The sequence below is a fragment of the Chrysochloris asiatica genome, unplaced genomic scaffold (genome assembly GCF_000296735.1).
Source record: "Chrysochloris asiatica unplaced genomic scaffold, ChrAsi1.0 scaffold00345, whole genome shotgun sequence".
NCBI lineage: Eukaryota > Metazoa > Chordata > Mammalia > Afrosoricida > Chrysochloridae > Chrysochloris > Chrysochloris asiatica.
This window is the reverse complement of record NW_006408863.1, coordinates 1,034,756-1,061,231: the sequence shown is the minus strand read 5'-3', so window position 1 is coordinate 1,061,231 and position 26,476 is coordinate 1,034,756.

Below are 26,476 nucleotides of genomic sequence, written 5' to 3'. Positions count from 1 at the left end.
CTGTAAGCCAGCGGCCTCCTCGCTGGTGGGCCGGGAGTCCCACCGCTCTGTAAGCCAGCGGCCTCCTCGCTGGTGGGCCGGGAGTCCCACCGCTCGCTCTGTCCTGTGCTCTTGGTGCTGCTGTTTCTGCTACCAGTGTTTCCCCACCTCTCCTCTCTGTCTCCCAGACCCAGAAGATTCAGCACTCAGAGGTCTCGGGGTGAGGGTCTGTTACACACAGAGCAATGACCTCAAATCACAAAACAGAGGGTAATTACATAATATTGAGAATCATGGGCTGGCCGAGTTGGCACATATTATTATTTTTTTTGGGGGGGGGCATGTCCAATCCATGCTGTTGTTAAGAGCCGTCAAGTTGGTTCTGACTCATAGTGACCCTGTATAGGGTTTCTGAGGAGCGGCTGGTGAGTTGGAATAGCTGAACTTGTGGTTCAAACCACCATACCAATTCAATCCATAACAATGACAAAATGCCAAAAACAGAAATGTTTATTATTACATGGGAATCTGATTTGGTACCATTTCCCCTATAACATATAAAGCAACATAGCTAATACCTCAGTATTGTACCTCAAATAACTGAACATTCTCATAGAGAACAATCCAATTCATGTTCACCTTAGCAGCTGGGGATCCCTGTGCCATGCTTACACACAGCAACTTGGATGACTTTGACATGCTCATCGTGGGTGTAGACTCAAAGTGGTTGATCATGTCTTCCTGCCATGTGCCACCTTGGAAGTTAGGGAGACACGAGGACAGACAGCTTCCCCAGGGACATTTTTCTCACTGACTTTAGTGTGCTTCAACCATGGGAAAGTTTCAGGGCGATGATGATTGAGACACACACTCTCTTACAGTGCAGCCTGGCTCCGCACCAGCTGGTAGGGCAGGAAGGGAGGCCCTGTCATTTCCAAGTAGTGGAAAGGAGATGGAGCTTAGGTAAGTGACCAGTTCCTAAACAGATGCACTCTCTAGCACACCGCACACATGATTCCTCTTCCAGTAGAATAGGCAGGTTTATAGCCCCCCACCCCCAGTACATGGCCATGGTAACATAGCAGCAGCATTGTGTTGGGTTCGTGACCTCCCTGGAGCCTTCCAGTCATCATGAGCCAGTCTCCTTCATTCTCCTGCTTGCTCCAACTGTAACAGGTGTCTTGTGATGAACAAGAATGGAAATGCCCTTTCAAAGATTCCATAACAGAAACTTTCAGCTATACAGGGGGAATGCACATGAAAAAGCAGAGAGCCACGCAAGACGTTGCTCTCACTACTGTTATTGCTAGGTCATGTCTTAAAGCACTCTGGTGACAGTGTTAACTCACTCCAACCCCTTTGGATGAGGGCGTTGACAGTTTGTGCTGGTAGAGAAGACCTCTGGAGTGTGTGAATTTTCTCCTGAAACTCAACAGAACATGATTGACCCCAAGTTTTGTAACACATGGAATTAGCATGGATGGTAAGTTTAATTATAGAGATAGCTTTGTTGCTGTCGTTGTTAAGAGATAGCTTTAACATTGTAAAAATGGTGATGTGGTGACAGAAATCTGCTTCTAACTTTGCAAGGAGTCTCGGGAAGAGAATCGCCATCAGCGCCAGCTAAAGTTGGTTCCTATGAAGCAGTGGTCAGACACGGCTCCTCTCTCCAAGCCTTTCACCAATTCTGACACCAACTGCCCCTCCCACCACACGCTCTACTTCTCTGCAGGTTCAGTAATTTATTGTTATGGTCACGCAGTACTTCCAGACCATACCCACAGTCATGGGTTTATTAGGGAAGTTGTTGTTGTGGAGTGTTGTTGAATCAATCTCGGCCCATAGGAATACTGCCTAGGGTTTCCAAGGAGTAGCTGGTGAGCTTGAACCACCGACCTTGTTGTTCAAACCGACTTTGCAGTCCAGTGCATTAACCCACAACAAAATATCAGCCTCCAATTCAATATCAGAATCAACTCCAAAGTCACAGAAACCATTCGAGATGCAGATCTTTGATGGAGACAGCATCTTCGACTTCACTGAGTCCTGCCCTCAGACTGTCGTCTGTCCCACTCAGGCAAATGTTGCAAAGCTCTTCAGTGGCACCATAAGTGCCTGGAGTTCCCCACTCTGCCCGGAAGTTTCCTTCTCCAAGGCTCTCAGCTCTCCTGCTCCCTGGGTTGGTACACCCACTGCAGTTGTCTGTCTCCATGAGCCAGGAAGTCCACCACACTGTCTGGCCCCAATCACCTGGTTCTGCTGGTGCCTCTCCTTACCTTACCATCTCTCACGCTTTTCCTGCCTGTCTCCTGGGTTTAGGATGCTCTCAGTGCAGGGATCCAGTCCCCCCTAACCAGACAAATGAGAGGAAGATGTTAACAGCTCAACACCTTTCTCTTTTGCCCTTTTAACATTTGTTTTGCAACTTCTTGAAAAAAAAACAAAACCCTTCTTTTTTCAAAAGATTATTTGCGTTGTACTTTAGTAAAAGAACAAGTGACCAAAATATTAACGTTTGGAATGTGAGCATGGTGTTGGTGTTGTGGTTGGCTTGAATTCCTCACTGCGCCCTTGTAACAGCATTGAGCAGCCAATAGTGTAACTGCTAATTTTAACAGTCAAATTTACTGTTTTAAACAGTTTTTATGATGCCCAGCGACATCAACTTGACAAGTCTACTGTTAAAATAACTGTTTAAACACCATATTTATAGTTGAAAACATTCTTTGTCACTGCTTAACTGACTCATTACAACTGCTACTTAATGTCAAAAACATTTTTTTTTTTAAATTACCGAGAATGAAGTGGCTTCTGTAACTATGAAATTAAATCAAATTCTTTAGGATACAGAAATATTACATTTTAAAGGATTCCTACTGGAAACAGTGAACAGCGTGGGTCACATTTACAATGAAGATAATTAAATAGGTTTATAGTGAAACAGAAAATTTACTGTGTAGGACTAGGTGCCCAGATACCAGGAATTTGACCTGAAGGTCCTGTCTTATGCCCTTCAATTATTGGTCTCCAAAAGGGTGGTGTTTCTATTTTCCTTAAAGGTTAGTAGACAGGCCTTCAAAGGAGAAAATCAATTGTAAAAAGCAACAGATCTCTCATAGCAAATCTCCCATGTGAAGCACTGTCATTGAAAAGCCCACAGGTAGGAAGCAAGAGGCTTGGAAAAATGAACAAAAATGGTATTTTTTGAAGTGTGCTCTAAGAAGGTTCATGAGGGTAGCATTGTTGATTCTGAAACATATTACTTTATTATGATATTGTGTCCATTTATCCCCATTTGAAAGGGGTCCCAGGAGCATAGTGTTTACGAGTTGGGCTGCTAACCTCAAGGTCAGCAGTTCGAATCTACCAGCTGCTCCATGGAAGAAACATGCGGCTTTCTGCTCCCATAAGAATTTACAGCTTCGGAAACCCTACACAGGGTTGCTATGAGTCCCCAATTTGGAGTTTGGTTTATCTCCTTTTAGGACTTGTCTTGGAGTCCTGGTGTAGCTTGTAGGATAAGCATTAGATTGCTAACCCACCAGCTGCTCCAAAGAAACTCTACACACCGTTGCTGTGAGTTGGAACCAGCTCCGTAGGACTCAACCATGCCAACACAGCATCTGTCTTTGTATCCCTGTGACATCACACTGTCTGTGTGCAAATACACAATTATCTCTAATCAAGTTCCCGCGGCTTAAACAACTTTAAAAACTTTGAATTACTAAATAATCACTTCAATTGATTTCTTTCCCCACTTGTCAACGGTTTGTTCTGATTTCATTAACCTGTATCTTTGGGGGGAGATTCCGAGCAATTATGTAATCTTAACAATGGGAAACAATGCCATTGAACGTTATCTGAAGTAAATGTGTAATGGATCATGAGGGAGCAAAGGCATTTTTCACTTGAGCTGAAGTGAGAGAAGCCCTGTGCCTCTCACTCACAGCACCCTGGGACCTTCAGGGAGAAATAACAGTAGATCCTGTCCCAGCGTGAGTTATGAAACATCTGCTGCCTTGCAGGCTTGCTTCTGGTCCTGCCCCTTACCCTCTGGCTGCGTCTGCTGCTGGCTTCAGTGACTACTGTGGACCTGGCTATGGGACGACTGGGGGCATAGGAAACCCTGCAGACGGCCCAGTTCACCCCCTTCCTGTGGTAGAACTGTCCCCCTCCTCCTGCCTCACTGTTAAAATATTAACATTTACCCGGAACTTAGTGCAGAGCACAGACTCTCTGCTACAACAAACAGTGGGTCACCAACAGCATAAACTAAATCAAGTTAGGTAAGTGAGTGCCTTGTGCCCACAACAAGGCTAGTTCACTACAGGACAAAGGTCATAGCAACAAGTCATTGAACAGAAGAATTGAGAGAAACCGCATGACGGTTTTAAAACCTTTACTGGACAAAATGAGAGAGACTTCTCTGAAGAGAAGCATACTTGTGAGGATGAGGTATTGATTCCTATTGTTATTTTATTTATTATTGCAATAGAAAGCAGAGAAAAATATGTTTGAGTAGGCAGCATTACAATGTTTGGTGAGAATTTACTGATAATCTTCTATTCTATGGATCTTTTTTTTTAAACAAATCCTTGGTAACCCTTGTGACTAAGACTTTAGCATTTGAAACACTTGTGGAAGACACTTCGTCAGTTGGACATGATTTTACTCCTAAAAGAAGGCAACAAGCCAATTCTATGCCAATACCTGTGTTGCCATAGGGCTTACCTGCAGAAGATCAATTTCAGCACAGATGAGCACTTTTCCTAAAAAAAAAAAAGGAAAATCATGAAGATCTCTGTTTCCTGGAACACTCTCTAGGACAAGCTGTTTCTGCAATCCCTGGCCACTCTTCTTCTGGCCTCTCCTGCTAATTGGGTCACCTGGACACTGGCTGGGCGGGTTTGGTTTTCTGTTTCTGTAATACATTGGTCAATGACCCCAAAGTGGCAAAGTACATTTGCTTCAATTGTTAATGGTTGCTAGAGTTTGGTGTAGAATAATGCACTGGACTGCAAGGTGGACGGTTCAAACCCAGCAGCTGACTGCAGTCCAGTGCTTCTATAGTGCCACACCAGGACTCCTATATAAACTCTGTTGTCGTTGTTAAGTGCTGTTGAGTTGGTTCTGATCTGTAGCGACCCCTTATAGGATTTCTGAGGAACAGCTGGTGGGTTTGAACCGTTCACCTTGTGGTTCAAACTGACCTTGCAGTCCAGTGCATTAACCCACAGTGTCACACTAAATTCTAGCAACCCATTAACAATAGAAGCAAACATATTTTGCCACTTATGGGCCATTGACCAATTTATTACAGAAACAGAAAAGCAAACCCAGCTTCCCTCAATTGAGCTGCCCGGTGACTATTGGCTCTTCAACCTCTGAACTCTGACCGGAAGTTTCCGTTAATCTCCTGGTGCTGGCCTACCAACAACCGCAAAGAAATCCAAACTCAGTGGCTGAGCTTATTTTTGAAAAAGTATTTGATCATTGTAAACTTTTAAATGCAAGCAAGAACAAAGCAGCTCACTAAATATTCCAATTTGCCCACCTGCTCAAATTATTCACCACAATGGGGTTACCACCCACCCTACTTCCCCATCTCCACTTCTCCAGTTATTGTTTTCATTTAACAATAGAATCAAGTTAATAAAATACAATTAGAGACAGGGGGAAGCAGTTTGCAACGGTTCAGATAGAATGTCTGCTCATGAATAATTAGCATTCAGAATATAACGGATCAGTGAGGAATTTCAAGTCTTGTCCTGCACTCAGGTTGTGAGGAGCTTCTCTGCTCAGCTCCCAGCCGACCTGTCACCTGCTGTACCAGGTACGTAGCTTGAAGTGAAACCTGCCTGTGGAAAGATGTCAGTAACCGTACTGACCTACATTTACACTTCAATTCACAGCACTGGCAAACGTGGACCATGTTTCTCGACTAATTAACCAATTATAACTAGTTGTTTTACTAAACAGGCGTCACCGCTCCTCTCTTACTTCATTGATAGTCTTGCTTTAAACACCTGGTTGGTAACAGGCCTATTAATTCAAATGATCACGTGGGTTTGAGTGTGTAGATTCAGCCCCAAACTTGAGCTGGAAGAGCAAGCATTCAGAAGTTCGATAATTTCAAACAGAACAATTGCAGTCCTCTTTTGAGGAAACATTTTCTCCAAATACTCACAGAGCTAATTGACCAATTAAAAAATATTCAGGAAGAATGAGTCCTTGATCTAAAACTTTCTGACAAGGCTGCTCTGTGCTCTCTTGTTTATAGGTTTCCAAACATATGTTCCATACACATGGTGAAGCTATCACGGGTCTCGGTAAATTTTCCCCTGCAGATGTTGGCTTCCGTACCAAGTTCTGGCAGAGGAACTGAGAGGAGAATGCTGTTGGCATGGTGTGCCCCTTTCATCTTTCTGTGGTTCTAGAATTATTTATGCATATAACCCATATTGTCAGAGAGGTGGTTTTGAACACATAGCCATGCTGCAGGTGATTTGGTGCAGGTCACCCCAGGTGGACGCAGAAAACGGGAGGGTGGTCCCTGTTCTCATTTCATCTGGATCAAGGTAGGATGGGTGTCCTGCACAGAGAGTATGGGCACCCCATCTTATTGTCTTCGACCTGCTAGCATCAAACTACCCACCACTGGACATCAACAGCATGAATTTAACGTTGGAGCCCAGACTTTGCTCTGCCTTCCTTAGGTTCCAGTGGAGTGAATCCATGCCTTCTCTCTTTCGAGGTGGGGGTTGGAGAGGTCTCAGTTGCTTGTGGCCTTCTGGGTAGCTATGGTTTTCACCTGTAGTGACCGGAATGACCACTAAGCAGTCAGAAAGTACCCTAACACAGCTGGTTAAAGGACACAGGTGCACATGGAGTCCCATCCACATGTGCTCAGAGCGACGACCATGCCAGGCACTGAGAAGAGGGCACAGTGACCTAAACCACCAACGGTCGCAGGCTGGTGTGGACCAGGCGGTACGTTCTTCTGCTGTGCATGAGGTCACAGGAGTCGAAACCATGGCTACTACAGACAACAGCCACCACTTAACCCAGATAACCAAGGTCAGAATGACCCCAGGGACTGGAGACCTCTCTTGAAAGTCAAGGTTGGTGATATTCCAGCAAAGACTGAAGAAAAAGGGACAGGTGAGCAGATCCCTAGATCCTCAGGACGAGCTCAAGTACAAGAGTCAGGACAGTTCACACTCTTGTCTCCTGACAGCTCCATCCTTCCCAACCATTAGCAGCAGCAAAACCAATCACAGGCCTGGATTTGATCACAGATGCAGGAGTGCTAGGAGTCTTCATTGTTGTTCTACAGTTCCGCCCCCTTTGATGTAGCCACAGCTCTCTTTTCTTACTGGGAGACAGACTTACATTAGTAACCATCACTGTTTAACAACAGATTTCCCCCTTGGACCCTCCTGCCCCAAGTCCTTTGCTCCCCAGTTTTGTGTTGTGTGAGCAGGGATGCATGTTTGCTTTGGTTTGCTGTGAGCTTCTTGGAAGCAGTCTACCCCCAGCCTTGTGTTCACTGAGGATGGTCAGGGCACTGTGGGTCCATGTCCTGGTGGGCCTCATGCTGGGCACGCCAGCCAGAGCACACCTCACAGAGGTGACCCAGCAAGTGACTTCTTCATGTGAGGTCTCTCCTCTTGGGCTGGGGTGACCTGTGACCCCTTCTGTTCCCCACTCCACCAGGAGACTGAGAACAGCAACTTTTGTTGAGGAACTGTGGGGTAAAGAGCTTTGCTGTCCTGGGACATATAACTTAGTCTTGGCTCCCACCTGCCCGTGGGCACTGATGTGGGAAGACATGGTGGGCCCAGGGCATGGAGGACATGCTTCCTGTTGACAAAGTGATGACCACATCCTGACTCAAAGCCCAGGCTGAAGGAGGCCTTAGTGAGGTGCTACTTTGGGGGTAAGCAGGAAGCTCCCAGGACATTAGTATGGTAATGGTCCCAGGCCGGAGAAGGGCCTGGGAGACTTGACTGGTTTATCTCTCAGGCTTGATTTTACTGCTTTGAAATCATGCTTCTGCAGTGGATGTCATTAGGTAGCTCCTCTCCCCGCTGACATTCCTGCATCCACAGTTACTGTCCCTCTTGTTGGGTTGAGATGTATCTCCTCTCTTGGCTGACATTCCTGCGTCCAAGTTACTGTACCTCTCGTTGGGTTGAGAGGTAGCTCCTCTCCCCACTGATGTCCTGGGTCCACAGTGACCATCCCTCTCATTGGGTTGAGGTTTACTCCTGTCCACTCTGACAGCCCAGGGTGACCACTGTTCTCATTGAGAGCCATGAGAAGTTGGTTCTCCTATGTTTACACGTTCTCCAGAGACGTCCCTTAAATCTGCCTGCAGTGGGGAAGTTGATAGGTTGAGATGAAGGGTTTTATATTCTTTTATCCACATGCCGCTAAGAAAAATGTTATTGAGATAGAAACCATATATCTTCTTCCTTCCTTCTTTCTCCCTCTCTCTCTCTCTCTCTCTCTCTCTCTCTCTCTCTCTCTCTCTTTTTTTTGTCTCGGATAGCTCTTGTGACTGACTGTCACTGAGCAGAGAATTTTTATTAGAAGAATGGTCCAGACCATATTTCTATTTCCTGTATAGATCTGTTTCTTCGACTCAGTGTCATTTGAGTTTGTTTTATGGGTTATGATGAAGAGTATTTTCAGGTTCATTAACTAACAATTAACGATTAAACACTGTTACTTCTAGTGGTCCTGGGGCTGGCGCTCACAGTGGCATGCCTGTAGAGTACTGGAGGTGCCAGTGGGGGGACAAGAAACATGCAACAAGGGGAGGGTGACCAGCTTAATGGGCAAGGCAGGTCCTGGGGCTGCAGGACAAGGTGATCTGCATGGGGGCTCAAGCCCTGGTGAGTTACTGAGCCCAGGACACCCAGGCCAGCCAATTGTACGTAACACCCAGTGTCAACTCATCCTGGGGAAGGATGGTGCATCTGCGTGGGGCTGGAGCTGTAGCCAGAACGGGGTCAGCCCGATGTGTAGATACCCATACCTTGAGGTGAACCCCGTGCTCTCCCCAGCTCACAGAGTCAGCTTGGTGGAGGATCAAGATGCCCCTGGCATGTGGTCTTGTCACTGAGACCCATGCAGGAGGCTCCCCTGACATTAATGGAACAGTGACACCCCCTGCTGTTGGCCAGCATTCATGGTGGACCACCCAGAGTGCCTGGTGAGTTCAGAATGGTGTCATTGGACCACCCGTATCAGGGACTTCTGTGTGGGGTGTGTGCAGTCATCTGTCCATCATTCATTCATCCATTGGTCACTCTGCAGCAGATTCTCCTCGTGAGTGCCCAGGATCAAGTGGCCAGTGTGAGAGCTCAGTAGACAGGACTGAACAAATGGACCAGCCACACATGTGCCTGGAATTAGACACTGATATAAAACAGGCAGGAAAACAAACCTTAGACCACACCCACATATAGGAGTTCCAAAATCTTTTTGTTTTTTGAAGCTGAAGCCCCAAGTTTAGGAAACAAGTGTTCCAGTGCAGTCAAGATGGTAAGCATGCGACTTTGATAAACTCTCTGACTTAGCATTTCAAACCTCAACACTCAGGAAAGACACCTTTGTTGTGGAGAGACAGTGCTTGTAAGCAGTTTGGAAATCCATTCAGCTGTGGCCTGCTCTTCTCCTGCGGCAGCCCCAGCCCTGTCTTGTCCTGTGATGAACCCTATTTCCCCCCAGTGGAAACTCATCCATAGACGTCATCTGATTGAAGTGAAAGATGCTACCATTTCTTTCTAAGGGAGATGAGAACATGCTTTCACATAGCTTTATTCTTCAGGGAGAGGTCTGCTTATCACTGCTAACCCAAAGAGGCCATCCTTCCTGTTCTGTAAAGCAGTCGAGAAGGAAGCTTATGGATCTTTCTAGAATCAGGTTCTGTCTGTGGGCAAAGCTGACACATTGGATACCCAAAACATAAATTCAGAGTTCTCTCTCTCAATGCTGCTTTGCTGTCTGTCTGTATTATTGGGTGGGCATACTCAACAGATGTGAGTAATTTTAGCACTATTCCGTTTTAAAATTGAGATGTAATTCACTTACCATGAGTTCACACTTTTGAAGCATGCAATTCGATGTGGTTAGCATATTCATAATGTTGTGCAACCATGAATTCTATTTAATTGTAGAGTATTTTTGTCAACCCAAAAGAAAACCCCTGGCCTCTTCACAGTAACTCCTCAGCCCCTTACCTTTATCCTCTGTAACCAGTATAAGTGTGTTTATTCAAGACATTCCCTATCGGTAGGGTCATACGATACATGTCCTTCCGGTCTGGCTACTTCTACTGAGTATAATACCCTCAGCGGTCATCTATGTTGTAGCCTAAATCAGCACACCATCAGGTTTGTGAGGGAATACAATTTCATTTTACTGAAGCATGTGAGGCACTTCAAAAAATTTGTGGAAAAATGGAATGAAAAAAACAACAAAAGGGCTTTTTCCATGAACTTTTTGAAGCCCCTTGTATTTTGTTGATGCATCCATCTGTTGATGAACATTTGTTCCCACCTTTTATCTATTATGAATAATGCTGCTATAAATATTTGTGTACAGCTTTTTTGTATGGACATATGTTTTCAGTTCTCTTGGGTAGATACATACCTCGAAGTGACTTGCTGGGTCATATGGTAACTCTGTGTTTGACTTTGTGAGTAACTGCCAAGCTGTTTTTCAAAGCAGCTGCACCATTTTACGTTCCCACCAGCAATGTGTGAGTGTGCCAATTTCTCCACATCCTTGCCAGCACTTGTTGTCTGTGATTAGGATTATAGCCATCCTAGTGGTGTGGCGCTGTGGAGTAATGTGCCAGACTGCAAAGCTGTTGAACTAAAAGGTTGATGGTTCAAGCTCACCAGTCGCTCCTTGGAAACCCTATACAGGGTCGCTATGGATCGGAACCAACTCGACGGCGGCAACAACAACAACAGTGGGTGTGAAGTACCATGTCATTGTGGTTTTTATTTGTGTTTCCTCAATGATGAATGCTGTCGGACATCTTTCCCTCTGAGTATTGGCCATTTCTATATTTTTTCATAAAGAATCTGTTAGTGTACTTTGCCCATTTAAAAAATTGTGTTATATCTTTTTATTGTTGACTTACAAGGGGTGTTCATCACATGTTTGATTTGCAAATATTTTCTCCCTTTCTGTGGCTTGTCTTTTCAGTTTCTTGATAGTGTTTTTTGAAGCATAACAGTTTTTAATGAAGTTTTAGTCTAGTTTTATGTCATTTTAACTTTTACATGCAGCATCTAAGAAAACATCACTTAATCCAAGGGCAAGAAGGTTTGCACCTATGTTTTCTACAGTGCGTTCTACCGTTTTCGGTCTTACATGTGTATCTTTGATCCACTGGGAGTTCATTTTTGTATATGGTGTGAGGTGGGAGTCAAACTTCATTCTCAAGCAAGTAGATAACCAGGTGTCCCTGTACCATTTAAATGACAGGCTGTTCTTCCTCCACTTCACTGTCCTGTCACCGTCATCAGAAATCAAATGACCATGGACATAGAGGTTAGTTCTGGACTCTCAGAATTGATCTGTATATCTAATCTAATGCCAATGCTACCTGGTCTTCATTCATGTCACTTTGTAGGACGGTTTGAACTTGGAAAGTGCATGTTCTACTTTGTTCTTGCTTTTCAAGACTGCTTTCAATATTGGCTTTGTTGTATTTCCACATGCATTTTAGGTTCAGCTTGTCTGTGTCTGAGACACAGCCACCTGGGGTTTTGGAAGGGATTGTGTTTGACTCTAGATGAATTTTAGGATTGTTGTCATCTCAACCCTACAGATGGTATCCATGAACTGCCTGCAGCCCCGTTATTTTCGTTCATTCTATTTTCACTGAACTCCAGGGTATAAAGGTCTTCCACGCCATTGTTCAGTTTAATTCCAAGTTTTTTAAATCTGTTTTTATAACAGGAATTGTTTTCCTAATTTTATCTTCAGATTGTTGTTTGGTGATATAGAAGTAAAGCTGACACTGTGTTAACTTTGTATACTAAAACCTACTACACTCAATACTTCTAATAGTTTACGTTTGTGTGGAGGATTCCTTAAGGCTTTCCTTATTCAAGATCATAATGTGATGTGGATGTTGTTGTTGTTAAGTACCACTGAGTCAGTTCTGACTCATAGCGACCCTATATAGGATTTCTAAGGAGCAGCTGGTGAGTTTGAACTGCCAACCTCATGGTTAGAAGTCCAGTGCTTATCTTAGAGCGCCACATGGGTAGAGAATGCTTACTTAATACTCTCTGATTTAGATGCCCTCTCTCCCTCCCCACCCCTTTCTTTCTTTCCTTCCAAACTTCCTTTTCTTCCTTTCTTTCTTGTCTTATTGTCCTTGCAAGAACTGATAGTATGAGGAGGCTTCAAAAAGTTCATGGAAAAATTCCACTATCTCTTAATTCAACTTTTCCATGCCCCTTTTGAAGTCCCTCCGGTAATGTCCGCTAGGTGTGCTGAGAGTGGGCAGCCATGCCTTTCCTGGTTTCGGGGGAAACACTCTACCCACCACCTGTGAGCAAGGTGTCAGCTGTGGTTTTGGAGATGCCTTTTATCAGGCAAAGACGTTTTCTTCTATTTCTAGTTTTCTAAGAGGTTTTATTATTATGGCTCTTAGATTTTTGTCCAATGCTTTTCTGTGTCTGTTGAGATGATTCTGTGGATTTTTAAAAAACCATTTTCCTATTAATATGGTATATTATTATTAATATGGGCTATATGTATTATTACATTGACTTAATTGCAATACTTTATCTTCCCTGGCTGCCCTTTGTGATGTTCTGTTCACCTCGATTACTTCATCACTTTTCCCATTTGTTTTAGCTTTTCTCTATTGAAGAGCAATGTTCAGTCTTCTGACATCCATTCTGCTCTTTCCTGTCTTTAAATGACCTTTTGCTTTCTTCAGGTACGATGTCCTTGATGTCATCCCTCAATTCTCATGATCTTTAATCATTAGTATTCAATGCATCAAATCTGTTCTTGAATTGTCTGCAAACTCAGGTACAATAGACTCAAGGTTGTACTTTGACTCTTGAGGACTTGTTTTAATTTTTTTAGCTTCAACTTGAACTTGAATTTGAGTAATTGATGGTTTGTTCAGCTGGACTCTGTCCATGATCTGACTGGTGATATTGAACTTCTCCAAATCTCTTTCCACAACTGAAGTCAATTATATTCCTTTATTTTTCACCTAGTAAGGAGCTCTGGTAGCGTAGTGGTTACGAATCGGGCTGCTAACCTCAGGGTCAGCAGTTCGAAACTACCAGCTGTTCCACAGGAGACCGATGAGGCTTTCTGCTCCCATTAAGATTTATAGCCTCAGAAACCCTGTACAGGGTTGCTATGAGTTGGTACCAACTCCACGGCACATAACAACAACAACAAAGGTCCATGTGTATGTTGTTGTTGTTAAGTGCCATTGAGTTGGTTCTGACCCATAGCGACCCTGTATAGGGCTTCTGAGGAGTGACTGGTGAGCTTGAACTGCTGACCTTGCAGTTCAAATTAATTTTCAGTCTGACTCATTAACCCACAGTGCCACACCAGGGCTCCTTAATTGATGCTTATTGTTGAACAAAAATATACATAATAAAGAAGTTATTGGTCTTGCAAAATTCTATCATGAAATCGCCAGCATTTCCATCACCAAGGTCATATTTTCCAACTCAGTAGTTGGATCCTTCCTCTTTGATTCTGACTTTCACATTGCAATCTCTAGCAATTATCAATGCATCTTTACTGCATGTTCGATCAATTTCAGACTGAAGAAGTTGGTGTCATTCTTCCATTTCTTCATTGCACGAAGCATGAAGCTTATGTGTTAAGAAGACCTTTGCATCAGGATTGTAGGATGGCTCTTTAACACCCTATGGTGTGCATATGATACAACCTTGTTTGCTGAAAGTGAAAAGAGCTTGAAGAGGTTACTGATGCAGTTCAAAGACTACAGCCTTCAGTAGGAATTACAGCTCAATGTAAAGAAAACAAAAATCCTCACAGCTGGACCAATAAGCAACATCCTGATAAATGGAGGAAAGATGAAACTTGTTAAGGATTTCATTGTACTTAGACCCACAGCTGGTGATCATGTAAGTGCTCTTGTCAGGAAATCATATGATGTATTGCATGGGGCAAATCTGCTGCCAAGTAATTCTTTAAAGTGTTAAAGAGCAAAGATGATATTGTCAGTTGCCTCAAATGCATGAGAAAGTTGGAGAATGCCTAACGAAGACTGCAGAGGAATCCATGCATTTGAATTATGGTGTTGAAGAATATTGAAAGTACCATGGACTGCCAGAAGGCCAAACACATCTGTCTTAGAAGAAGTGCAGCCAGGTTGCTTCTTCGAAATGAGCATGGAGAGGTTTTGTTTCATGTACTTTGGACATGTTGTCAGGAGGGACCAGTCCCTGGGAAAGGACATCCTGGTAGGTAAAGTAGAAAGAAAGATCCCCAAAGAGATGGACTGACACAGTGACTGCAACAGTGGACTCAAACACAACAATTGTGAGGATGGTGTAGGACCACTCAGTGTTTCCTTCCATTGTACATTGGTTTGCTATAAGTCAGACCTGACCCTAGGGCACCTAACAACAACAACATAGCAATGAGCACTTACATTAATTGTTGTCATTATAAATCCCATTTTATAGATTAAGAAGGGGAAAACTAAGCCAACCAGTGCTTAGAATTGCTGAGTTAGGTGCATAAATCCGTACGCTACCTAGTGGTTGTATACCGTGGAGTCATTTCTGACTCAGTGACCACGTGCAGGATTTTCAAGGCTGTAAATTTTAACTGGAGCAGAAAGCCTCATCTTTCTCTTGCACAGCATCTGGTAGATTTGAACTGCTGACCTTGTGGTTAGCAGCTCCGTATGTAACTCACAACAATTCAATATCAGTGCCAAGAAGTAACTCCGAGGACTTGGATCTTAACCCCTTGTAGGACAGCCCCCTTAGTTCCTTCACTTAACTAGTATTTGTGGAACTGCTAACTGCAATGTCAGCAGTTCAATCCCACCAGTCACTACTTGGAAACCCTATATAGGATCGTTGTGAGTTGGAACCAAGTCGACAGCACTTAACAATAATAATGATTTATAGCATGTGAGTTATGAAGTTTAATTGTTTATGATCAATAAAAAATGCCAGGTCAGTTGGAGAGTCTCTGTTATATAGAAGGAAATTGTGGTTTCTGATTGCACAAAACTGGGAATAAAAATATGATTTAAAAAGAGGAAAAAATGCATGCACAGTTTTTGGGTATATTTTTACCTATTGTAAAAGAAGCAGTTGTTTGAAGTTCATGATTTGAATGTTGATTTTAACCTTCTCCCAGTATAAATCGTGAAAGCTTTTATAATTTTCTGTATTAAATTGTGCTGAACCTTTTTAGTAAGTACAGTTTAGCTACATGAGTGTCTATGAGTGCATTTAGTTAGAGTGTCTTTGACTGCAAGTATTAGAAAAACCCTACTGTAACTGGTTCAAACCATGAAAGGGAGTTGGTATACGTAGCTTAAACAAAACTCAGCTGCTCAGACTCACATGTGTCCCAGTGGAACTGTATTCCCTAGGATTTTCAATGGATGATTTTTTTGGACTTAGCTTGCCAGACCTTTCTTTTGAGAGGCCTCTGGGTAGACTTGAACTGCCAACCTTGTGATTTAAGCAAAACACACTAGTCATTTCATCATCATGTCATAGTCTGCTCCTGACTCTTGGCCTCTTGTCCCTCAACTCTGGTGAGCCAGCCTTCCCATGCATGTTGACTTCTTGCCCAGACTGGTCACCTTAACAACTGCCCTTCCTGGCCCATTATCCAGGTAGAATGGGGGAGACCCCCTGAGGAACATGGACAAATGAGGGTGCTGCACTGGAAACAGGATGGGGTCAGTCCACTCACATACCGTACAGCTGGACATGGTGAAATGGGGTCGTGGGGTTCATGCAGAGCTACCCAAGCTGGAGCACTCTCTGTGGAATTAGGCTATGGCTGAAGGTACAAAGTACAAAGGGGTTGCCGGATGGTGAAATCAGCCCATATAAGTGCCTGATCATTTTCTCATCCCCACTCCACTTCCAAACAGCAGTAATCTGGCCTATTAGGTAGAGGGCTTGGATTCATGGGGTTATTGCGCTTTTTGGCAGCAAACTCCACTTCTACATGGTTAGGTGAAATTCCAATTTAGCAGATTCATTCTGTCTTCCTGAAATACGGCAATCCAATGATCCTTTTCATTCAAATTAAATGACTGTGTAAAATCCCTGTTTTTCTTACCTTTACCATGTTTTTCAAAGCAAATGTCTCTTATGCGTTCATTCATAAATCCATTTGTTTATCAGGATGTTTACCTGCCAGGGATTATCGCAGCTATAGGAACATGAAATAAACCAGGCACAGTTCCTGCTGTGGGGAGTGATGCATGTGTGTAGAGCATCAAAGGGCTGTGTTGGCCTGGAAGACAGAGAGGACGCCACGACAGATACAGCGTGATGTATGTATGAGGCATGTTCCTCAGAGTGGAGTGCAGAGGGTAAAGAAAGAGCTTACAGAAGAGAGTTCTTTTGTTACTTTGCGGTCTAAGGTGTACTTGACCCAAGACATGGTATTTTCAGGGGCTTTATATACATGTGAAAGCTGGATAACGAATAAGGAAGACCAGAGAGGAATTGAGACCTTTGAATTGTGGTGATGGCAAAGAATATCGAAAATACCATGGGTTGCCAGAAGAATGAACAAATCTTTCTTGGAGGAAGTACAGGCTGAAAGCTTGTTAGAAGTGGGGAGGATGAGACTTCCTCTTGCATACTTTGGATGTGTCACCAGGAGGGACCAGTCCTAGGAGAAGTACATCAAGCTTGGTGAAATAGAGGGTCATTGACAAAGAGGAAGACCTTCAATAAGACTGGTACAGTGGATTGGAACAGCAACAATGGGCTCACACACAGCAACACTTGTGAGGATAGTGCAGGACCAGGAAGGCTTTCATTCTGTTGTTTACAGGGCTGCCGTGAGTGAGAACCAACTCGATGATACAACAACAAGAATTCAGGGTTCATCACCCCATCTGTAGGGATTTCAATCCTTTGATTGTCCTCCCTTGTTCTTCTGTCCCTTGGTGATCAATACCCCCATCAGATAGATGACCAAATGGGTACAAAGAGCTGAAACACACAGCTAGCATCCGGGCATTGCTTTCAGATGGCAGCTGGGACTTGTGGAGAACATCTTGGGCTCTATTGCCTCTATTCAATGTAATCACATTCGGGATTCCACCCCCCACCCCCCCCAGACTGGTCTCCCTGTTATCCTCTCCAGGATATCACATTGTCTGATTGACAGGAAGCCAAGACTCAGCATTGGCTCCTCTTGTGAATCAGAGGACCTTGTTCTTTGAGAGGAGTCTTTGTCACACAAGGTTAACTTTGCAATGTGACTCGGTGACCTTTGGGTGCGGTGACAGGTGGAGGGGCATTCGGGGTAGATGGTGGGTTTCTTGTGTTACCTGTCTCTGCCTAGACTCCCCTCTGGCTTTCGGCACTAGGAGCCTAGAGACAGAGCTTCCTCCCTGATCAGCTCCTTGGGGTGGGACTCCAGCAGGTGACTGGGTTTTGCAATTTCCCTGGAAAACACTGGGCCACCCTGTTCTTATCCTGTCTAGGCCTCGTGATGAGCTCCAAGGCATACAAATTGGGACACCTGGCCTGACATCCCAGACATCCGGAGCCCAGCGCTTTATGCCCTTGTGAACACGTGCTTGTCTCTCTCTGGGTCTGACTTTAATTTGGGTAATATTCCCGTTAATAATAACATCTAATTACAACATCCATTAAAAGTTAGTAACATTAATTTAACAGGGAGAAAATCTAATAGGGTTCTTAGAGTAATATTGGCATTTTTCCATTAAATTAATGTTACAAACTTTTAACAGGATGTCTTAAATAGGCATCGTTAGTGCTGGGAATATTAAGTGAATTAAACTGAGGCCTGTAATATGAAGTGGGAGCCTATTTATGAATAATAAAAGAAAAGGTGTCTGTTGGGCTTTTTCATCCACTTAAAATATTCAGCAGGAAGCTTGTGAGGCAGTGTACTAGAGGCCAGACCTGGAATTCTAGTAAATTCCACAGGAAGTGGGTGTTTCCAAGGTCTGGTGTCCATTTCCTGGTTTCCACAGGGCTGGGAGAATCCCCGAGTGATGCTCATGGTGATGCCCTGGGCGGTTCATTGAAAGGTTGAAGGTTTGAGTCCTCCTAGAGGTGTCTTGGGAGAAAGATCTGGAGACCGCCTTGTACATTTGAAAGTCCCACTCTGATGCTTGTGGAGATTCCAGGCATTGGGCTGACAACAGGTGTGTCCTTGGAATGACATGGAAAGTGTCACACTTTTGTATGTAATCCTAAAATGACCCTCTGAGTAATGTCGTATTCCCTGTCTGATGAGACAAGTCACTGAACTTACTGGGGAGCTAGAAGCTGGCAGCTTCCTCTTTGTGTTCTGTAGCATGTTGTCCATGTGGTCTGATGTCATAATTGTCTTAGAAATCTGGAAGGGGGCATGCCATGTTTGGACAACGTGGACTGCATTGTCACCCCTGCCCAATGGGCACAGCTGGGCTGGTAGGTTGGAAGGTGACAGGCATAAAGCTTTCCTGTTCTGTGTCTTCCAGGTCTGAACTCTGGGGGGCTGTTGTCTGTCCCTCGGGGCAGAGCTCTCTCTGGGGAGTGAGAAGTCCACCTATTCTAAGTCCCTTGGGTCTGAACTCTGGGGACTGAGAAGACTTCCTTCCCATTCCTCGCCCCCCGGAGCAGAGCCATGTCCAGGGAGCAGGGAGAAGTCTGTGTGTTCAGAGTTCTCCTGGTCTGAGCTCTCTCTCAGGGTGAGACAACGCAGATGCCCGGCTAGCATCCCAGAGAGAGAATGGAAACTGTGATGCGCTCATCGTCGGTTATTAGAGCGCCAGTTCTCTCCGACATTTAGAAAGCAGAAACTGGGGACTTGGGAGTGGTCCCACAGAGACTGTCCCATAAAAACATGTATCACTCATGTGCTGAAAAGGAGTTTACCAGGCTTCCAGAAAAGTCAGTGATTGAGATGCTGCCTGGGGAGAGAGGAAGACCCTCAAGGAGATGGCGTGGCACAGTGGCTGTGAAAATAGACTCCAATAGAGTGGGGACTGTGACAATGAGGCCGGGCTGGCCAGTGTTTTGTTCTGTAGATGTCTCACAACAACATGTCCTTGAACAAAATTAGTGTGCTGCATTAGACTTTTTTTTACCCATCGAAAGTTTGGTGCCCAGTGCAGTTATTGTCACTGATAGGACATTGTATTAATAGTTATTAAAATTTTTATTAGTAAATCACTATTCACTACATAGATACAGTTCATTTATCCTGGAAAAAAAAATCCAATGTTATGGTATCTTTATCACATTTATGTGGGCCCTGGGGAGCCTGCTTATTTACATAAAGGAACACTGCATCCTTTTCTAAGGCTAAGGATTTATGGGCTATGAAAAATGGATTTCATACACACATTTGTACATGAAATATATGCATAAATATGCATTTATATTTACTTTAAGTGAAACACTTCTGCAAAAGGCACATATTTACTCATAAGTATGCATCTTAACCGTGAAGTCAGAAATGAAAATATTTTGTTTGAAAAGCTGGTGCACAGAGAATGAATTCTGGGTCTGTCTCTGACTGAACAATGACAGGGATATGGCTCTCTTTGCTTGCCTCAGTGTTCCCATCTGTAAAATGGGGTCACCACGCTCACCGAGGGTGTGACCCTTGTGTCATGCATGTTGCTCAGGGTCTGGTAGGCTGTACTTAATAAATCAACGCAAGCTCTTTCTTAACATTGTCCAAAATCAATTTACAAAGAGAGAAATGGGTTCTCACAGGCTTTCCTAAAAGTATTTTTAATAAAATAACACACAGGATAGCAACAGGAAGTCTGTGTGGTAGTTCCTCTGCTGTTCATGTCCCAGTTGTTTCCAAGAGATGGAAGGACAGGGACACACATGCATAGACACGCTGGTTGGAGTCACACTGTCACATGCTACTCCATCTCCAGAGGCTCTGGGAGGTGTCCTGGGGAGGTGAGGTGGGCTCTCCCAGCAGATGGGGAAGAGAGGCATTACCTGTAGACAAGCTCCTGGTAAAGATGTGTCTTGTCATGGCAGATACATTCACAACAAGCTTTTGGGTCTGGATGGAATTCAGTCAGGAACAAAGTACAGTCATAATGTGTCACTGACTTTGGATTTTGAAAAAGGAATTTTCCCAGTGAAGCTATAAAAATAAGAATTGTTGTTGTTAAGTGTCCTCAAGTTGGTTCTGACTCCTAGTGAGCCTGTATAGAGTTTTTGAGGAGTGGATGGTGAATTTGAGCTGCTAACCCTGCAATTCAAACTGATCTTGCATTCCAGTGCTATCCTACAGTGCTACACCAGGACTCCCAAGTAAGAATTAAGAAGATAGGATAAGTACTTGACTTGGAAGCACTTAACAACAACTACGAAAGAGAGAAAGTAGTTAAGCATCATCCATTTCTAGACAGGGTATGCGAGACAGCCAAACTTTTCTTGTATGCTGTGTTGGAGTAATCTGAATTCAGTGCAAAGCAGACTCCCATGGCCATAGGGACCCTGGGGGGCTCCCATCCCCCCAGCAGACAGTGACTGGCCTGGGAAGGGTCCCCACTGTCAAAGGTGGTTCCAGGACCCGTGTCAGCAAGCTTTCCATTCACGAGTTTGAGCTGCTTCGGTAACTCTCCGCAGAAGAGCAGGGGCAGGGCTGAATTTGCCGCATCAGGGGACACTTTCACGTCTGTGGACTCATAAGGACAGAGACTTGGGCAGGAGTTGTCACCAGCTCGGGCTGCACCTGTAAGTTTTCTTTACCTCCAGGCTGAGCAGGGTTGGTTGATGAGCACGAGAGGAGCTACAGTTGGGACAGCAGCCCGGAGGCTGTTTCTCTTTCTGCCCAGGGCTTCCTAATGCGGAGACTCCAGGCCACCCGTAGGCACCTCTGCAAAAAACCACTCTTCAACACTAGTCATTAAAATGCAATCAACAAACAGGTACATAGAAAATATTTCAAACCCATTCTGGCAAATGCATTTTAAGTTAGCTTTTTCCTTTTTCATTATTCCAAGTGGTTCAGGACTCTTGGAGTGGCACTGTAGGATCAGCACTGGACTGTGAACCACCAGGTCACAATATAAACCCACCAGCTGCTCCTCGGAAACCTTATACGGGGTTGCTGTGAGTTGAAACTGACTCAACAGCACTTAAGAACAACAACTGGTTCAGAGGGTGACTCATCAGCTCCATGGGCCCTGGAGATACATCTAGAGCTAATAGCCATGTTTCATTTTATGTGTGAAAGGTTCATCTTTCAAAGCTGCAGGTCCATCATGGTCCAGTTAGGAAGTCTCGGACATGGGGCAGCACTGACTTTGGTAGGAATTGTGGAACTTTTGAGGACACCTCATGCCTGTGCACACATGGATACGTTCATGTGCACAGGTGCATGTATGTACCCATGTACAAATGCACATTCATGTACACATAATTATGACAGTGTGGGATATTGTCTCCCTCCTTCCTGGTTAATATATAATATCTCATAGCCTCCACGGGGACAGACCTGTCTGCTATGTCCACAGGGAGTTGCATGCCCATCTTAGAAAGAACACGGGTCTGAGACAAAGGTCCCTGAACAAATGAGGTCCATCTTTCATGCTTCACGGACTTGTCTTTCTGCCTCCTCAGGAGTAGAGGGACACTAGAGAATTTCCCAGAACTGAGTAATGGTTCAATACAGTGGTGGTTTTTCGAAATGGAATATTATGTAGGTACTAAGTTTAAAGTAAATGTGCTTCTCCAGTAATATAAGCTGAAATAAAAACATACAAGAAAAACATGCAAACAACATGTAAAACAAAAAAAGCCTTTGTCTAGGGAAAAATGATTAAAATGAAACGTCCCTCCTCCCTCAAAAAATTCTCAAGAAAAGAATCAAACTTCTGAATGGAGAGGAGTGCTGTGGGTGAGGTCCACCTAAAACTGAGGATGGTGGTTTTAAAGCTTCAGTAAACAGCTCTGGAATAATTTGTTCCGATTTCAAGTTTGCTGGGCTGATTTTATTTCAACTTTGAACATGCTCTACATGAGGGGGAAGTGAGTGAGTGATGTATGTGTGTGTGCATGGCTGTATGTATGTGTACAGCTGCATACATGTACAGACATGTACATGGGAGTGCATCCATAGATGTGTACACCTCATGCCTGTGCACACATGGACATGTGCATGTGCACAGGTACATGCATGCCCACATGCCCACATGTGCATTCAAGCACACACACAGGTACAGGTGTGTTTATGTGCATGTGTGTACATGTGTGTTCCTTTGCATGCATGGGTGTGTGTGTGTGTGTGTGTGTGTGTGTGTGTGTAGGTTTATACATATAGGTGTGTGCAGGTGTATGCATGTGGGAGTGCATGCGTGATGTGCATTTATATATTGAATAAATTTTCCCTTAAGCTCCCTCATACATAAATGACCACACATGTACACATATGTCCATGTGTATACACAGAATGATTGTACATGTGCACACATTCATATGAGTATATATTACATGTGTTTGTGCATGCACACACACAAATGAATGTGCATGTGCACATACACACATACTCATGTACACACATGCACATGTACAGAGACATGTGGAATACATGTACATTGGTTCCCATCTGAAAATGTGCATGTGTGTGTTAGGCCATGTGCACAGCAGGCTGACATTTCCCAGTGGCTGAGCAGAGTCAGATCTCCTTATTAATGCAAGAGACAGCCTGCCTATTAGGAGCAAACCAGGGTGCAGAAAAACACGCCTGGTCTCCTCACAGCTCATCTGCTGGAATTTATACACAGCTGTCGATGAATTTGAGTGTTAGATACTACCTTCATTGGAAGGCAGCAGCAAGCACCCATGAATGTGGATTTCAATGTAGTTTTACATTTATGAGAACTTTTGTGAATTTCAGTGTAGTATTAAGTTTATAGGGCCATTTGAGGATTTCAATGTAGGGTTCAGTTTATCAAACGTTTCTTGCTTTGCCTTGCCTTTCTGCCTATATTCGAAAATCTCATTAAATAATTAAATGCTCATTTAACTGGTACATGCCCCAGTTTTATTCAGTGGAGAGCATACATTTGATGAAGCCCTGAGTTTTACAGTTGCTCTGTCTGAAGTTGGGATCCTAAAAAAGTCTCAGCAGAGCAGATTCCCAAGAAGACCTCCTAGTCTGATATGTGTCGGGTGTCACTCATGGTGGAACTCGGCACCAAATTGCTCATTTATTTCTATGAGCTTTGTTTGGAAAGCTGGATATAGCAAAGTCATGTGGTTGCATCCTGGCTAAATCCCGTCTGATTGTTTGGCACAGATGCTCAGAGAGCCTCAATCCTTCCTAGCTTGGAAGCAAAAGCTCTTTGGAAACTCTTCCATGAGTTACAGTATCTCCCCAATGTCCTCATGGTCTCCTGGTCTGGGCAGTGTTATTGATGGAATTGCGTTTCCCAAATGCGTGTTGTGAATCCCAACCTCTCTGCCTCTGGTTATAATCCCATTTGGGAATGGGTTGTTTTGCTATGTTAATGAGGCAGGATTAGTGTAGGGTGAGCTTTAAATCAATCTCTTACAAGATATAAAAGGAGCAGATTAAGACAAGCAAGTAAGCAGAGATGAGGAAGGAAGATGCCAAGCACATGAAAATCACCCAGGAGCAAATTTCAAAGACCAAAACCTTCTTCCAGAAACAACAAAGAGAGCAGCTTACCCTAGAACTGGCCCCTGAATTCAGACTTCTAGCCTCCTCAACTGTTAAAGACAAACACTTGTGGTACTTAGGTTACAGTACCTTGGAAAACTAAGACCAAAAAAACCTCAACAAAACTCCAACCTGTAGTTGCAGAACTGTTTCCGACTCATAGTATCCCTGTAGGATAGAGGAGAACTGCCCCCACAGAATTGCCAAGGTTGTCATCTTCACTGGAGCAGACTGCCTTGTCTTTATCCCTTGGAGTGGCTGGTGCATTTCTACCACCAACATGTAACCATGTCACCATCTCGTCCCTTCGTAACTAAGACAGGAAATCTCAAAAGAACCCCCATTTGTAACTAGAGCTGAGAGTCATCAATGAGGATTCTGACGCCTTGGAGAATTCACTGGCATTGGCTGAGCACAACACGTAACAGTCACTGATAAAACCAAAGGCAGTTCATTCATTATAGCTTCTCTTTGGGAAAGACATAGTGCACTTGCACTCCTTCCTTACTCAGATAGAAGTAGTGTGCTCTGAAGTCCTCACTCAGCTGTGTCTAGAGTAGCTTTCTTTGAAACATATACATAGAGAGTAATGGACAATGGACATTTATGTATTAATATAGCTATAAGGGGTTCTGATGGCGCAGTGACTAAGTAACTGGCTGCTGACCAAAAGGCTCGTGGTTCAAACCCCTCAGAAGCTATGCAGGTGCACTTTTGCACAGATTACAGCCGTGACAGCTCTATGGGGCAGTTCTACTCTCTCCTATAGGGCCTTATGTGTTGGAGATCTTGTTTATTTCTTTCTTTATTTTTCAACTCCAAGAGACGTGGTGATTTGTTGCCCTAAACATTGTTGTTGTAGTCACCAGGTTTTGTTGAGTCCTTTTAGATTCATAACAAGCCTCTGTACAACAGAAGAAAACACTGCTTGGTCATGCACCATCCTTACAACTGTTATGTTGCAGTCATTGGGTCAATACATCTTGAGCGTCTCCCTCTTTTTCGCTGACCGTCCACTTTCCCAAGAATGATATCTTCCTCCAGGGTTGAGTCCCTCCAGATAACATGTCTGAAGTATTTCAGAAAAAGTCTTGCCGTTCTCACTTCCAGGGAGCATTCTTCGTATCAAACAGCTTAATTCATCCTTTTGACAGTCTATGGTATATTCAATGTTGTTGTTACATGCCATCAAGTTGGTACTGACTCATGGTGACCCTATGCACAACAGAACAAAACACTGCCTGATCCTGGGCCAACCTCGCAATTGTTGCCATGCTTGAGCCCATTGATGCTGCCACTTTGCCTAACCATTCAGTGTTCCCATGTTCTGTTTGAACAACTTGTCTCTTGGTCTATGTACAGGTTCCTCATGAGCACAATGAAGTGTTCCGGAATACTCATATTTTGCCATGTTGTCCATAGCTTGTCATGTTCCACACAATCTAAGGCCTTTGCATTGTCAAAAAAACACAGGTAAACATCTTTCTGGTATTCTCTGCTTTCATCCAAGACCCATCTGATGTCAGCAATAATATCTCTTGTTCCAAGTCCTCTTCTCAATCTGGCTTGAACCTCTGGAAGTTCTCTGTCAATGCATGCTTGCAGCCGTTTCTGTATTACCTTTAGTAAAACTTTACTCACATGTGATATCAAAGATATTGTCCAATGATTTCTGCATTCCGTTGGGTCACCTCTCTTTGGAATGGGCACAAATACGGATCTCTTCCAATCATTTGGCCAGATAGTTGTCTTCCAAATTTCTTGGCAGAGATGAGTGAGTGCCTCCAGTGTCGCCTCACTTTGTTGAAAGATTTAATTTTTTATTCCATTGGTTCCTCGTTCCTTTTTCTTTGCCAATTCCTTCAAAGCACCTTGGACTTCTTCCTTCAGTATAATTGGCTCTTGATCATATGCTACCTCTTGAAATGGTTAAACCTTAACCATTTCCTTTTGGTACAGCGACTCTGTATTCCTTCCATCTTCTTTTGATGTTTTCTTCATCAGTCAATAATTTGCCCAGAGAATCCTTCAATAATGAAATGCTTGACTTTTTTGTTCAGTTCCTCCAGCTTAAGAAATGCTAAGCATGTTCTACTTTTTTGGTTTTCTGACTCCAGATCTTTGCATATTGTGTTATAATATTTGACTTTGTCTTTTCGAGCTGACTTTGAAATTTTCTGCTCAGTTCTTGTACCTCTTCCTTTGTTCAATACTATCTCTCCAATACCATAATTCAAAAGCATTGGTTCATCTATGGTCTTCTTACTCATTGACCAGGTTTCTCATGCTTATGAAGCAATGGAAAATATCATGGTTTGGGTCAGGCCCATGTATCTTTGTTCTCAAGGTGACATCTTTGGTTATAACAAGTTAAAGTGGTTTTTTGCAGCAGACTTGCCCAATGGGACTTGCCATTTGATGACTGACTGCTGCTTCCATGTGTGTTGCTTGTGGATCCAAGTCAACTGAAATCCTTGACAACTTCAAACTTATCCCCATTTATCATGATATTTTTTTATTGGTCCATTTATGAGCATTTTGTTTGTTTTACACTGTTGTTGTTGTTGTT